This window comes from Camelus dromedarius, chromosome 3 (assembly GCF_036321535.1).
Source record: "Camelus dromedarius isolate mCamDro1 chromosome 3, mCamDro1.pat, whole genome shotgun sequence".
Lineage (NCBI taxonomy): Eukaryota > Metazoa > Chordata > Mammalia > Artiodactyla > Camelidae > Camelus > Camelus dromedarius.
The window spans coordinates 6,884,035-6,895,972 of NC_087438.1; the positions used below are offsets into that span (position 1 = coordinate 6,884,035).

An 11,938-nucleotide genomic window follows, 5' to 3' on the forward strand; every position below is an offset into this window, starting at 1 on the left:
AAGCCAAAATACTGATAACTGAATTGAAGGGCTCTTCAAATATTTCCCTACGTTATGTAACTTCCTTTCACTTTTTCAACGTTCTTGCTAAGCGTATCTTCTATTAAAGAAGACTTCTTGGTATGTTGTGAATAGACTACCTTAAGGTAAAAGGACAAAGAAGGGCTAAAAATAAAAGGATAACCTAATGTCCATGGATAAGTGCAACTAGAAGACAGCTGAGTAACAATTAACATCAGGTAAAACGGGGGGAGGGTATAGCTCAGTGGTAGAGTGTGTGCCTAACATGCACGAGGTCCTGGGTTCAATCCCCAGCACTGTCATTAAACATAAATGAATAAACCTAATTACCCTCCCCCCAAAATCAGGTAAAAAGGAATGCCCTACTGGGACCCAAAAGAGGGGAAGAGGAAAAGAATAGAAGGGTCTGGATGGCATAAAGGAAAAACCATCCCACCAAATCACCAAATCTGATTAAGGGCTGTTTTCTTTGTAGTTATAAATACAAGCACATACATGAAATTGCTGTTTTGGTAGGTCAAGAACAGTTTGATACACAGTTGGAACTGGTTTAAGCAAATGAATTAATATATAAGATGCATATGTGCCCCTTGAGAGTGAGAACTGAGCTCCTTCAAGCCAGGCCTTCTGTTATAGCTCTAAATTCTTTAATTTAAAGAAGACCTTTAGGCATCAGTGTTGGTTGACTTTCCTGGCTCCCCAGCAAGTAAAACAGGCATGTAGAACATTTTAAGGGAGTGATTCCTGCCTCCGGGGGGTGGGGGGTGGGGTGCCAGCACTGGCTGGCTGGTGATTCCTTTGCTGAGTGTGGAGGTTACCTGACTTCCCAGCCCCTCCCCAAATCTCCACATCCATTTTCTAGGTTCCGTGCCCTGGAGCACACAGATCCCCTCTCATGTCCAGAAAGGGAACTGAGCAGAGCACAGCCCAGTTTAAGGAGCTCAGGGTGTAGATTCAGGAGCCAGACCACTGGGTTCACATCCCAGCTGCGCTACCTCCCAGCATCTCCTCAGCATCCCAAGTCCATTCCCACCTCGGGAAGCAGAGGCACAGGACGCCCGTCTCGGAGGATTAAGGGCCCTGAGTTAGTACGAGCCAAGTGCCCAGCCCACGGAGAAATTCAGTGAACGTTAGCTATTGTTGTAATCCTAATCTTCTGGTGGACATGTGCAATTCCAGAAAAGAAATCTGCACACACGTAGAAACAGATATAAAAATACACCCAGAGTACAGAGTTCTTTATGTGTCAGGATATGCCAGTCCTTTATGCTAATGCACACCTGTGGATAAAATGTTCACAGCACAAAAAAAAGAAACTTTAAAGATCAAACAACCGTAAAGCAATCACAGCAAATACTTGGGTTTGTCTAGCTCCATCTCTAGACGTCCCCCAGGGACAGAGGCGGTACCTCTCCCCCACCCCGCATCATAAAGATGATGTCAAAATTAATCTGCAGGACTGAGGGCAGTGTTGACAGCTTCATCTCTGTAAATGTTATTACTGTATTTTTTTAAACCCACAAACCTCTGCCCATCTTTCTCCAGCCAGACACTCGGAGGGCTCTTCTGGGGGAGAAGCACTTGTCGTCGATAGAAATTCAATTTGCCGCACAAGTTAAGACGCAGTAAACCTCGCTCCCCCTTGCTTTACTGCTGCTTTCCCAATCATAAAACGAACCTAATGTTTAAATGTTAGAAAGCACTTAATGTTTAATCGTTGGAGATTAAGTCTCCTTCGTGATGCCTGAGATGCCGGGCAATAGGTTACAATTTGATTGCCTGCCTGCTCCGGGGGCACTGTCGTGGCTGGAAGAAACATCTGCCCCAGCTTTCCAAGGCTCATAACTGCCAAAGGAAATGAAACATTTCCTTTTCCAAGGCGGTTGCAAGTTTTGAGGAGCCAGCACAGGGCAGTATTTGGGCCGGTGAAGGGAGACACGTGCATGCAGTAATTTGCGATGTTCAGGAGCCCAAGAGTCTGGGCTTCTAGCCAGAGGCCTCCCAGAGCATCCTCCCACGGTGGCCAGGAGGAGCCCCTCGGTCACCACGCTCATGAAATGAAACAAACAGGCAGGGCCTCTTGTGAGAAAGGCCCGGACATCGCCTGTTCAGCATTCACTCCGAGTCAAACGTGGCTTAGATCCTTTCACACCAGCAGTCCACTGGCACTTGCGCCTATAGAAATGCTGTTCTTTTGTGCCTCTGAATAAGACCAGAGAACACAGGCAAGAGAAGGGAAGGAATAATTGCTTGCTGTCACCCATTCAGGCTCTAACAGAGCCAATTTTGAAAGAAAAGAATTCAGCACCGCTTGTCGGCAGGCTGTTGACACGGTGAATGACATCACATGGTCAGACCTCAAGCAACCAACGAGCCCTTGTGAAAGGGGAACACTGCCAAGTAAGGACCCGCGATGCCACCGGCACAGCCGTTTCCTGCTGAGTCAGGCCTCAGAAGGGGGGAACCCGAGCTCCAATCCCTGCTCTGCCGCTCACGGATGCTCTGACCCTGGACAAGAACCTCTCCAAGTCAGTTTCCTCTTTGGAAAAAGAGGCTTGTGATGCCTGGCTCCCAGGGTGCCTGGGATAACTGTGTGGGAAGAGGCATCCAGGAGAAACCCAGTGAATGTTAGCTGAAACTGAACCCATAATAAACTCATCATTTATTATAGAGCCCAGATAAAATCAGATTTTTTGTGTGTTATTCGGAGCTTCAGCATTAAGTAAACTCTATCATCATTAAATCCCTTTCTGTCTGGTTTTCCCAACCTCACACCATTGACATTTGGGCCGGAATAGTTCTGTATTGCGAAGGGCGGTCCTGTATATTGCACAGTGTACGCAGCATCCCTGGCCTCCACCCACGAGAAGCTAGTCGTGCCCCCTCCTCAGCTGTAACGACCAAAAACTCTCTCCAGACATGGCCTCATGTCCCCTGGGGGGCAAAATTACTCCCAGTGAGAACCTCTGCTGTCTATTTTCATGGGATACTAGGAGGTCCAACTGCAAAAACTCTTCTTTGCTGCCCGTAAGCTGCCAGTTGAACATGCAGAGGTAACAGTGAGCAACAGAATCAGAAAGTTGCCTTTTCTTGATAGTTAATGATAACCTTTCCGTAAAATAAATAGACCAGCCACTTCTTGTGCCCTTGAACCCATACCCAGGGTCCAACCTCAGCATGCTCTGAGGGCTGAAACAAAGTCTGATCAGGAGGAAACGACCTGTACTCAAAAAGAATTGCAAGATTTTGCACATTTTTATGGGCAGAAACCTGGGAAATGTCCATGAGATCAGAGTCCAGTGGTTTTAGGCGATGGAGCATAGACTATAACACAGGGTTGCTCCTCGTTTACCAGCCCGGTGTATTGATGAATGATTCTGGAGTTGTTAGTTTATGTAGATGGGAATGGCTCTAACCATTTACTAGTTGGGTTGTTGGTTGGCTGATTGTAAGGTCCATGAGGGCAGGGCTCTTGTCTGCCATGCTCCCTGCGGTGTCCCCAGCATCAGCAGAAGCATCAGACACATAGTGGGTGCACAATAAATTGGTGTTGAAAGAACCATCTGCTTGCTGTTGAGTAAGACAGTTTGTCTCTGATGGTCTCCTCTTTTCCCAGTATCTTTGGGCTTCCCTGATCTGCTCACACCACAGACCACATTAGCTATCCTAAGCCTCTCCATCAAGTCCACGGACAGAGTGCTGGGTCATCTGCCCAGGGAAGTAGTTTCCAAACCAGGATGAGGATCAGAATCCATCTGGGGACCTTCTAAACAGCACAGACCCTTGGGCACAGTCCCTGAAGTTCCAGCTCTCTAGTTTGGGGCTGGGGCCCGGGAATCCATAAAAGTGGTCAGTTTTGCATGCTCTGCTCTGCTCCACTCACACTCTGCATCCCTGCTCCATCCTTGCCCTTCCAGGGACATCAGTGGGCTCCTAGTTCTTCCCCAGAACCCACGTCTGAGAACTCAGTGTAGGAACAAGAGTCCCCAAGAGCGTGTGGGAGCACAGGAGATTGGAGAGAGGAATAGAATATTCTTCTTAAAATGCAGCCTGAGGAAAGGGCCACCTATCGTGACAGCCGCAGCATGTCCTAGTCATTTTTTTTCACCTCAAGTATGCAAAGAAAAAGCTGCAAGCAGGACTTGTGGGTGCACCAGTTGTGCATAAATAATGTGAAGTGACACCCCGAGGTGCAGAGACTTCTGCTCTTCAGCAACTTGGGGTCATCACTGACATTAGTCTCTGATTTTCATGCCCACAGTTCCCAAGACGGAATCAACCAGAAGTTCTGGGAGCCTTAAATGCTGAACAACACCTTTGTTCTGACAAAGCAGCTCCCCTCGGCATCACATCATAGCAGCCCAGGGAAAAGGATACTTTGATAGGAATATTTCAGGAAGGGAGTAAGGTGCAATGGTCTCATCATGAAGGAGGCTCGTTCCCTTAAGGTCATCTTCAGAGCTGGAAGTGCTTCACGCTGAGAAAACTGACCTTCAGCGTTTTCTCTGCTATGTGTTTAAACATCAGTACTGGGCTAAAGCAGCCGTCTCAGACGCCACGAGGGGAGGGAGGGTGGGAAGCTCGGGTTTCTGACCTGGACGAGCCGGAGTTGTATGTGCCGGCTAGAGAGCGTTTATTACAGAAGACTGTGAAAAAAACATAATGTTTCAAAGCTCACAATCTTCACTCCGGACCATTACCTAGGCAGCATCAGACAGGCCTCTGTCAGCACTGCTGTGATGGAGCCTGAGCCAACCAGGCACCAGGGGCACGAGGGCTCTGCACTCGCTTGTGGGAACCCAAGGGGACACGTGCCACACAGCTGGGTCTTAGTACCGCAGCAGAGGACAGTGGGAGCTCAGTGCACACATGCACGAAGGAAAAATAATTTAGGCTGAACTCCCAGGTTTCTGACACTGAAGCTGCCGTGTGAAAAGCAAGAGGTAAGAATTCACACCCCATATCAGCAATAAAACAACCGCCTGTTTTAGAAAACAATGAAATACACTAAAGATAAACCTTAGTCTTTTCAAAAGACAAGCCGATCTAATACGTGATTGAAAATCTAGTCCATTACTCTTTCTTTTTCCCCCTTTAAGACAAAATAAAGACGAGAAGCTTTCAGTGAAATGATGGACCTCCTGAAATTACTACCACAACACCCCTTGACAATACCAGCCCGGGGAAGTTGTTTCTCTACACCGACACATGAGAAATTGGGCTTGAGGAGCCCAAGAGGTGCAAAATGATTCAAAGCTCGATTACTGCTGTCAATAAAGAATGAATGCGCAAAATTCTTCACAATCTTCACCCCAGAGGTATTGAGTGTTTCACAAAAATCTACAAGAGATGGATACTTTCTGATGCACAGTGTTGTCAGAGATTGTAAAGATAAATACCTATGTAAAAAATAAATGTAGTCCATCATAGGTAATTACATATTTAAAAGTATAGTCATTATTTTTGCTTTCCAATATTTCCAATATTTGACAATTAAGTACGTATATCTTGGCTATCTTAATATAGAATATTTAATGGGATATGTTATTTGTTATGACATTTCTAAGGGAAAAGGAACTTTCACCTCCTCATCACACCAAACCCAGTTCTGCTCCACATCTCAAGACTCCTGTCCTCCCAGGAAAGTTCTGAATCCAACCAGTTAGGACCAAGACTGTGGGCGGATCGTGATTACCAGCAAACAAGATGACTGCGCAGCAGAAGCCCTGGACTCAGGTGGCCCTGACTGCCCTTGTATTTCAGCTGCACCAGGTTCCTTCCTGGGGACTTGCTACCCATTCGATTCCTCACTTGACCATAAGCAACAGGGAAGGTGGGATAAACTAAGGACTGACCTGTGCAAATAGGATATTCCTCACTCTTCCAATTTTACCTGGAAAGCAGATGCCTCAAAAAAGTTTATCTCTGGCCCAGATATCTTTTCTTAGAGTCATGTTAATTCACCCAACCATCAAGTTTACATCCCCTCTTAAATGTCTTCCAAAGTTCACCATCTGCATGAACAACACCAGTATTCCTCCTGGTTTTGTATTTTCCTAACTTCCTCCTCTATTTTCAGTTATGCGTTATCGTAACTGTCTGTTAGTGGTGACTTTAAAGATTACAGCATGCACCTTTGACTTTGTAAAAGGCCAGCATGAATTAAGATTTTTTTTTCCACTCTCCAAATAACATTACAAAATGTTAACTCCATTTACCTACTCAAGTCTTTTGAAAAATCACTGTCATGCATTTTAATTTTCTATATTCTACATACATTTTAGGTCCCAAAACTTTGTTATTATTTTGTACAGTCAATATCCATTTATATTTATCACTTTCTGTTGCTCTGCATTCCTTACTGCATTTTTGTTTTTTCCAGTGGGATTCTTTTTCTTTTGCATGAAGAAATCCCTTGAGAATTTTTTTAGTGACAAAATCTCTCAGATTTTATTTATCTGAAAATGCCTTTATTTCAGATGGACTTTTAAAAGAAATTTTCACAAGACGTAGAAATACAGATTGGTCTTTATTTTCTTTCAGCACTTACTTTAAAGATATCCTTCTATAATCATCTGAATTCCGTCATATTCATCGAGAAGTCAGTTGTCTGTCTTATTTTTACCCCTGTGAGAGTAATAAGTCATTTTCTCTCTGGATGCTTTCATAATTTTACTTTGAATTTATCAAATTGAGAATCACAGCACTGTTTGAATATGGGACTGAATGTGCTTCATCCGTCATTTTGGAATATTGCTTATGCCCCTTTCATTCTTTCTTCTTCAAAGTCAACAATTAAAATATATATAATAAGTCAAAACTATATAGTAAATATTAGTGCTTTTCATAGTAATTCATATGTTTATTGATGTGCATTCAACTTTTTGCTTTTCTGTACTTCAGCCTGGATATTTTCTACTCTCTTCAGGTTCACTAATTCTCTCTTTTGATCGGTTAAATTTGCTATTGCATTCATCTAATGAGTTTATAACTATTTATTGACTGTTTTAATTCTAGAGTTTCAAATGATTCTATTTTATGGATTTCAGTACTTGATAACACTCTCCATCTATTTCCTGGAACTTAGCATGATGGGAGAGGCAGTCTCTCATGGGCCCTAAGCATCATTTTCCATTCTTGCTGGGGGTACCAAGAATGGCAAGCCCCGGCCACCCTTCACCGGGGCCATTTCTCAAGACTGTGTCTCCAGCCAGCAGCTTTGAGAAGCAGTGCAATGTCTTTCTCTAGGAAAAAGAGCAGGCCTGCTTGCTACCAGCTATAAAGCAGGATGTTCCCCAAGTTCGGTGTTCTTCGGCTGTGATGCAAACCCACTGTGCATGCAGCGCTCCTCTGAGCCGTATCACACTGCCCCAGTGGTACCTGAGAAGAAAGGAGTGAAGCAAATAAGTGGACGCCCATGCTGCTTGCTGAGCCAAGAGCAATAAAGTCCTTTCTCTGCCCCAGGAGCCTCATGTCTTTTACCAGCATCCGTAAAACAGTAACCGATTAACGTATTATCTTACAAGTAAAGTCAAATTCCAGCCCAGACAGTCACGCACAGAAATTTTTTATTGAGGTATAAGTTGATTTATAATATTACTGTATTTTCAGGTGTGTAACCTAGTGATTCTATTTTTTTATAGATCATACTCCATTGAAAGTTACTATAAAATAATGACTATATTCCTTGTGCTATAAAATATATCCTTGTAGCTTATTTATTTTATACATAGTACTTTGTGCCTCTTAATTCCAGGGCTTCTGCTGCACAGTCATCTTGTTTGCTGGTAATCACGATCCGCCCACAGTCTTGGTCCTAACTGGTTGGATTCAGAACTTTCCTGGGAGGACAGAAGTCTTGAGATGTGGAGCAGAACTGGGTTTGCTGTGATGAGGAGGTGAAAGTTCCTTTCCCTTAGAAATGTCATAACAAATAACATATCCCATTAAATATTCTATATTAAGATAGCCAGGATATACATTCTTCTGTCTTGATCCTTCCCCTCTCTCTCTCCACACTGGTAACCACTAGTTTGTTCTCTATGTCTGTGAATCTGTTTCTGTTGTGTTATGTATGTTCATTTGTTTTATTTTTTGGATTCCACATAAAAGTGAGTCCTAATTATCTATTGTTTCATATGTTCCTTCACAGGAGCCTAACAGGGAGAAGGGATAATTATCAGGGAAAGATCTGAACATTTCTAGGAGTAAAACCTCACCTCTAAAAATATCCAGGTTCTGCTAAATTTCTTCCCACTATTCATATGCCCTCCTGAGACAACAATAATAAATAAATAAATATTACAGGGTGCAAACTAAACACTAAATACTGAACACTGGGCAGACAATTTTAGATATAGTACCTCAATTCACCCTCACATTACTTCTTTCCTAAGAAGTGGGTACTATTATCCCAAGAAATACGAGTCAGAGAAGTTAAATAACTTGCCTGATGTCAAGCAGATGGCAAGTGACAGGGTGAGGATCTGAACAGGAGCAGAACCACCCCAGAGTCGGCTCTCAATGCTCCTACCTGGTCAGTGCTCATTAGTAGAGGTCTAATTTATTATTCTTAATTTCTAAGAAACCAGAGATCAGTGCCTTTTTAAAGTACAATAAAAATAAATTGTTAAAAATAAATACAATAATATAAAATGAGTCCAAATTTTTTAGATTCAGCTAACAAAACTCCTCTGTGAAGTTAATGTCTGTAAATGCTTATTCCCAGTTTCTGTACTAACCTCGCTATTGACCAGCGACAAACACTTTGCAGATCAGCACCGATCTGACTGGCACCATGGGAAACTTCTCCATTGGCTATGAATTCTGTACTCTGCATTTCCTCAGGGTCTTTGCAGTGGGTTCATTTTTCTACAAAAAAAGAATCTAGTCCAATTCTTTTCTAAGCCAGCCAGTTCTTGAGGACAGAGCCCAGATGAAACGGAGGCTGAGAAGGAAATGTCTCTTGCCAGGTGAATGTTGCCAGAGTTGAGGTCATATCTCATCAAATGTTGTCAGTGGCATCGATCAACTTCAAATGTTTTCTTCCTTATTGGACCTGAAAAGGCCCTCTGAAATCTGGGCCTAACCAACTTTTCCAAATCTATTTCCTGCTACACCCTGTAATGGACTGAATGTCTGTGCCTTCCTCCCCACCCACCCCCGAAGAATTCATATGTTGAAGCCTTAATCCCCAATAGGATAGTGTTGGGAGGTGGGGTCTTTGGCCGGTAATTAGGTTGAAATGAGATCATAAAATGGGACTAATCCCTTATAATGTCCTTATAAGAAGAGGAAGAGAGACCTCTCTCTGAGTGTCCATGCACGCACACCGAGGAAAGGTCACGTGAGCACAAAGCAAGAAGGCGGCCATCCTCAGGCCAGGAAGAGGGCCCTCAACAGGAACTGAATCTGCTGGCACCTTGATCTTGGACTTCCCAGTTTCCAGAACTGTGAGAAATAAATTTCTGCTGTTCAAACTCCCCAGTCTATGGTATTTTGTTATAGCAGCCCCAGCTGATGAAGACCCGCCCCTCAGAATCCCAGGCTCTGCTGGGCATTTTGCCGTTCCCCGCACCCAAATCGGACTTTATTATCAGCTCCACCGACTTGTGTCTGTGTCTTAGATTATTTTTCATTATTAAGCTCATATACAGACCTACATCAATCTTTAAAAACTGAAGTATGTGAAGATGCTTGGAAATGTGTAAGTGAAGTCATAACAATTGAAAAAATGGAGCATGTAAATATTATATTCTCCATGAATGTCACCACATTAAAGTATATGATAAAAATAAATAAAAGTCAAAATAAACTGTCATTAGATATTTATAGTAAAAGACTTTTTACATTTTACATGAAATCATGTTTTCCCCCCACTGTTAAATGTATAATAAAATATTTAGAATTCACAATAATAAATGTTATTCATTGCAGTGGCTAGTATCAAAAGTTACCTAGGGCTGAATTAACCCCAGAGCCCATGCTTGTCACCAGCAGTTACACATTACATCAGTTTTCTTCCTGGAGGCCCAATGTTCCCCCAAAATAAGTCCACTGACCTCACTTCTTTTTTCTGTTGCTACCCAGTCTGCCTCTCAGAATAGAAAGTCCTAAACCAAATCCAGTAGAAAGATGTGGTCTTTCCCCATGATTGCTGGTTCTACACAAACATGGGGTTTTTTTCTCCCTTTTTTTGACTCTTTACTACTGTTTCTTACAGGGAACAAATGGTGAATTTAGAAAAGTTTTTTAAAATTCAAAATATTCTCTTAGTGGTTATTTCTGGCCCATATTCTGGTGCAAGAAAGCTGGCTCGCACCAGCTCCGGAGAGTCACTTCCATGTGTTTCTTCTCAACTTCACATCCAGTAACTCCAGGTTGATAGTTTGAAGTCAGTTGCCCTGGGAGTATTTACATCGTGGATGTGCACAACTGCCACATAAGGACTCCGCGCCCCTCACCCCAGGGAGCCCACTGGTGGCCATTTACCAGCTGGTCAGCATCTGCACTGAAATATAAGTGGGGCTGGGTCAGCTGACTTGAATCAGTCAGCAAGCTAAATTCTTCCTCCGTTGTTTGCTAAGAAATAACCACCTTCGATGAATCCCATCCATTTCTTTTCCTCAACACTCCATGGCATTGAATTTGTACCCCTCACAGAGCCTTGATCCCCTAGTGCCTTGTACTGGGTGTAATTGGTACAGTATTTGTCTGGCCGTTTCATATGTGCTCTCAGATAAAAAGCTCAGCTCATTCTGCTTTATCGCCCCCACAGAACCTCGGCTTGTGCTTTGCAAGTGGTGAACATTTAATAATATTGGTTGAATAAATTAGTTGCAAGTGAAATTAGTTTCTGTGTAAGCTCCTAATTGGAGGCAGAAGAAATGTTGGTGCTCTCCAGGGATAAGACAGTCCTTCAGAGTGTGTTAGTTGTCAAATTTGAAAAAGATGCAAGTCACCAAGTCTGGTGCATTAATGCACCAAGTCTGGTGCATTAATTCAAATGAAGTTGAGACCTAAGTACTTCAGAAATGTGACAGACAGGAGGTAGACATCGTATCATCGTCGGGAGAGCAAAGGAAGGAAGACACATAGAAGCTGAAGCCAAAGTAAAATGAGCCTGTTTGCAAATGCAGCCTAAACTGAGGACCAAAGTAAGTGATGCAATGAGAGGATACTTGGAAAGTGTCCTCCCAGTGCTTTGGGTCATTACTGTTATTCTTTTTAATTTGGTCTACTGAGGGACTTAATGATTATAGATAGCATCGTCAAGAATTTCCTGGAAACTAAAGAGGCACATTCTGGGGAAACAATCCAAAACAAGTATCAAAATAAAACCCAACCAAACAAAAACAGGAGAGGCAATGTCAAATGCTAAACAAAATCTAAAAGCAGAAATGAAAAATATTATTCATATATTAGCATGAGCTTGAGGATAATGTTTCACTCTGGGACCAATTACTGCAAGGAAGGAGCTAGAAAATGGAGGCAATAAACTATTTTTTAAAAGAGCAAGAGAAAAAGAGGAGAGACATAAATATAATTAGATGAGATTTATACTAACCAAGAAGATTTCCCATGAAGGGCTAGAGAACAAAGAAGGTCTTTGAGTGCAGAAAATGGGAACTTCAAGGAGAAAATACCAGTATGTGATAGTTCATGAAGTCCTGAAATGCTGAGCACTTACTGACTGATACCTGTACACTGCTTCCCTTAGCAGCAGTCATATCTTATCCGTCCTGGACTCCTCAGAGTCTGGGATAATGCCCTACACACACGTGTCAGACAAACCTCACGTCCCCAGTGCCTCCCCAACACTCCAGCTCTACGGTTCTGCCCCTCCCCTCTCTGGGAACACAGTACAATGGACAGAAAAGAGGTCATTTGAAGTAGCTTTCCCACATCTGCCCAACAT

The 11,938-nt window shown here is 43.0% G+C and overlaps 1 non-coding gene across 1 annotated transcript; it reads left to right on the forward strand.

The window, feature by feature from the left end:
• Nucleotides 1-251: 251 nt before the first annotated feature.
• Nucleotides 252-323, forward strand: TRNAV-AAC (transfer RNA valine (anticodon AAC)). Its single transcript has one exon. It is a non-coding gene; the product is annotated as a tRNA-Val (tRNA).
• The last annotated feature ends 11,615 nt before the right edge of the window (nt 324-11,938 follow it).